Source organism: Protopterus annectens, chromosome 1.part1 (assembly GCF_019279795.1).
Source record: "Protopterus annectens isolate FY-2018-M chromosome 1.part1, PAN1.0, whole genome shotgun sequence".
In the NCBI taxonomy this organism is placed as follows: domain Eukaryota; kingdom Metazoa; phylum Chordata; order Ceratodontiformes; family Protopteridae; genus Protopterus; species Protopterus annectens.
The window spans coordinates 1,342,154,776-1,342,159,775 of record NC_056726.1 but is presented as its reverse complement, the minus strand read 5'-3'; positions in this window follow the sequence as shown (position 1 = coordinate 1,342,159,775).

Here is a 5,000-nt window from a genome sequence, read left to right as displayed (position 1 = left end):
AAATTTTGTTCTTTCTTCAGCAACATGAGTCATTCAATCCTTTTCTTTCTTCTCAGTCTTCTCCGTGCTCTCTTAATCCTGACCCTTTAGCCAATAATTGCAGAGTTAAAGAGTTGTCAGAATGCAAACCTCTGATTTTTAGACTGGAAAGACTGTTAATGGTTTTTAAAAGTATCGAGTTAGACAATCTCTATTTAAACGCTTGTTTGTCTTTGCAGATAGTACCCAAAGGATTGCGTATTGGGAGGTTCCCCAATAGAACCATTATCAATTCTCAATTGCATCAGGATCTTTCAAAGTTATATAATGACGCTGGGTTGTCTTCCCTTAAAATTATTTCTCAGGACAATTTGGGTAAACTCACTGACCTTAAGGCTAACATTGAGGCGCTTAACTCCTCCATTCTTCTCCACCCTCAGTTTATGTTTGTTAAACCTGTGTATGATTCCATTGCAGCGAAACTTTCTAGACATGTAGCCACCATTGTTGCCAAAAAGAAACAAAAATTAGAAAGAGACATTTTTCAGTATAAATCTAATTCTGCTTATCCCATTAAGCCGTTTGCTCCTTTCCTAAATCAATCTGATGACCAACCGTCAAGTAACAAGTTTCATAGTCATAATCAGGGTTATCAAAACAGGTTTTCCTCTTTTGGATTCAGAAGACGCCAACAGGTTGCTCAGAAGGGTGTCCGCCTTCGTGTTGACCAGTTGAGGGGTCCTTTTAGGGGACAGTCGTTTAATAGGTTCCACAGGGATTCCCCTCCCTTTCAAGGTGGTTTTAGGGGATCCAGTTTTACAGAATTTAACAAAACTCGCGGTCATCCTATTTCTATCCAGGTTCCTCCTGTTTCTTTTAGGGGATCATGTCCGGTCAGTTCCTTTATTCCCCCTTCTTCACAGGTTTCTTCCAGTATGGATTCTTCTCCGCATGCGCCGGTTATTTCTTCCTCCAATAGTTCTCTTTCCTCTTCTGTAGCTCACTGCCCCCGGTCTTCCTCCCTTTTGAATTCTTCTCTTCACAATGTCCTTTCTCTTTCCGGTCCCTCTATCCCTTTGCCCGATTTCAATGGTCTTAAATCCCATGTTTCTTTTCGCGATTTTCCTCTTCCCAGTCGTCCTGTGTCTTGCTTATCTTCCCCGATTCCTTCCTTAATTCCCATTTCTTCCAATTCCTCTTTGTCAGTATTGTCCCCCGTTCCTTCTTGTTCTTTTCAGGGGCCGTCTTCTTCTTCTTCTTCTTCTCCTTTGGTTAGGTCTTCTTCCCCTCTTGTTAGGGATCAGTCTTCTTTTCATGCAGAAGTTGTTAGGGATCAGTCTTCTTTTCATGCAGAAGTTTCTCATCCTCCTGACTCTAGCAGATGTTTCTTAGACCGCTCCCTTCGGACCACTCCCCAAGGGAATCAGTCTTCTTTTCATGCGGAAGTTACTCATCCTCCTGACATTAGTGGACGTTTTTTAGACCGCTCCTTTCAGACCACCCCAATTTCGCGGGAAGGAGACCAGGTTCACCAAAATTCAAGAAAGGGACAAATTCCATTTCCCTCGGAGACCAACTTCAAACGGAGGGGTTTAGGAAAAATAGGATACAACATTCCTCCCAGACACATCAGGACCAGGAGTTGTTACAAGTGAGTTCCCATTGTTTACCATTAGGCTACACTCATCAGTTTTCTGTAAGAGAGGTAGATTCCAGTGATAAGCAATTGTCTAAAGGAAATTTGGAAAGTCATGTAGTGTTCAATTTATCAGACAAAATTCTAACTGTCGACCATTTGGAAGTTTTGAGTAAGGGACATTCCTTTATTCCCGCACAAAGAGCGTCTCTTTCTAATGTTCTCTTAGATTTAAGGTTGTTTGCTCGTAAATTAAATTTACATGTATTATTGAGTGACACAGACTTAAACGGATCAGAACTTGCTTCTCAGGATTCTGGTTCTCATCAACACGATAATATAACACACACGTCTTTATCAACCATTGCGGAAGATAATAGGATGCCTTCTAGTCTAATTCCTGACAACACTAGAGTTGTTTCCTCTGGATTCAACAACCAGTTGAATGTCAGAATAGATTCCTCTGTTCTTCGCAAAAGAAGTTTGTATAACCCTCCATTACACAACTCTTTAGCAGCATTCCTGAGAGTTTGTGAGAGAGATATTAGGGATTTATTAAATTCAAGAAACAACCATAAATGGTTTAATTTAACCCCACGTGAAAGGACAGCCCTGATGGACTTAGCCAATGATACTTCCTTAAGAATTATGAAAGCAGACAAGGGGACGGGGGTAGTTTTAATGCGTCAAAATGAATACATTCACAAAATTGAAAACACTTTACAGGATGATGATTTTTATGAAAAAGTCTCGTTACAGGTAGTGCAGCATAGTTTTGATCACATTGAAGGTACTCTTAATAGATTACTTCGAAATCATGATATTTCTTATGAGGAGTTTTCTTTTATGAATGTTAAACATCCTAGTTTGGGAAAACTATTTGGCATCCCCAAAATTCATAAAGACAAAATTAATCCGCCCTTTAGATTAATCATTTCAAACAATAAGACTAAAACTGAGCGTATTGCACAATATGTTGACCATGTTCTTAATCCCATAGCGCAAGGCAACCCGTTTTACATTAAGGATTCTTGGGATTTTTTAAATAAGCTTTACAGTAAGGGAAGTAATGGTAGTAATAGAATTTTAGTGACATTAGATGTAGTGGCCTTGTACACTAGTATTCCCCATTTGGAAGGACTTAGTTTTGTTAAGCATTTCTTACATAAGTTTGTTAAAATGCCCAAATCCAGAATTGATACTTTGAATTCACTCATGACTTTAGTGCTAGACAACAACTTTTTTCATTTCAATGGGGATATATATAAACAAGTTAGAGGGGTTGCCATGGGTACTAAAATGGCCCCAGCTTTTGCCAATGTTGTTCTAAGTGAATGGGAATTGGACACCCTTATATACCTTCCAGGTTTTGAGCTCACTGAGCACTATTGTCGTTTTATTGATGATATTTTTTTCATGTGGAAGGGGACTCATAGACAATTGCAGTTATTTATTGATTCGTTATCAGAAAGTATAGGATTTTTACAGTTTGTTTTAGCTGACAAAGGGTCTACTGTCCATTTTTTAGACATTACGTTGTCCATTGATGACAACACGGGTGTTTTTTCATCTAATATATTCCGTAAAGAAACATATAGAAATAGTTATTTAAATTTTGATAGTCAGCATCCCGGGTTTATGAAGAAGAATGTGGTTAAAGGACAATTTGTGCGGTTATCTAGATTAATCAGCCATGATGAGGTCTTTGAGGTAGAATGTGATTTTTTATCATCTTTATTTCTACAGAAAAAATATCCATTGAGATTGATTGACAACGCTAGAAGGGAAGTGACTATTAACAGATATACTAGGTTTAAACCTATTTTATTATTTGGGTTTACACCGAACAGGTCAGCATTTACTGCAGACGAAGATAGTTGGAGTAATAGTTTTACCCTTCCCATCAGTAGGGACATGTACCAGATTAGAGATATTTTAAATCATAATTGGAGGATTTTGAGTAGTGACAATTCCATTAAGAATTCACTGGGGCCGGTCCCGAAATTTTCATACAAAAAAACGAGAACCTTCAAGTCTCTGTTTGAAGGGAAAGACAAACCATTCCTTCTGTCTCAACATCTCCATGTAAATAGTGGCAAAGGCATGTTTCAATGTGGGAAATGTGTAGCTTGTCCATACATGTTTTTGGGGGATCATTTCTCTTTTGCTCATTGTGGAGTGCCTGTTAGATTTAAAAAAGCTTTTAACTGTAACAGTTGTTTGGTAGTTTACGCAGCTATTTGCTCAGCTTGCTCGTGTTTCTACATTGGGAAAACTACCAGAAAATTGAGTGATAGAGTTAAAGAGCATAATGCAGCCATTAGGTTTAAAGATATGTCGAATGCCTTAGGGAAACATAGTATTTCTTGTAGTAATTTCTCTGAGTGCAAATTCCTGGTTTTAGAACAAGTTGAGAACTTTTTAGGGGATGCAGATGGATTACTGCAAGTCTTGGAGTTAAAGTGGCAACTTCTGTTAGAAGCAGACACGTACCCGGGACTTAATGAAACATTAAATCTTAAATGTGTTTTGAAATGGTTACAATAAGGTTTGGTCTCCTTTTCATCCAAACCTACATTTCAGCCAGTTACCTTGTTCTCTAAAACGTACATGTGAGCCAGTTACCTTGAGTCAGTTACCTTGTTCACTACTTAACTGGGGCACTACTTACCGGGACACCACCTGGTGATTGTATTTTTGAAACTCCAGAGTCAATCTTTTTTGACATTTGGACATGTATGTTCAGTGTTGTTTATTCATTTAGTCCTGCTTGAGTTTTCTAACATGGTTTAGGGTGTGTATTCATTTAATCTGGTTGATGTTTTCCAACGTAGCCTTATATAGACTCATATTAGCCCTATATATACTCATATTAGCCTTATATATACACATATTAGTGTTTTCCTTGTATCTTTAACACGGGTTTATGACTTGAAACTGGTTCTATATTCATTCATTACATGTTCTATTTACATGTTCTATATTCATTCATTACATGTTCATTTATTAAGTGTGATTTAAAACTAGGTCTATGTTCATTTATTCCTTTTATGGATTACTACAACAGTCTCCAGTATTATTTTACTTAGCTGTCTTGGCTTCAAGACACATTGTTCATTATTATTAACATCAGAGTTATGAATATTCACACTATTTCAGCTCATTAGCCTTGACTGTTCAATTGTTTAACATCAAGTCCATGAATATTCATAGTTTTTTGTTATGCAGTCCAGCCTTTCTTTTTGCATTTTTATGCACATGTTTATGTATTAAGTATATTCACATGTTTCCAACTATAGATGTCTATTGGATAAGATACTAGGTTTTCATTGGTTTATGTTTGTGGACTTTTTATCTAAGTTTATACATTTAATCTATGATGTCT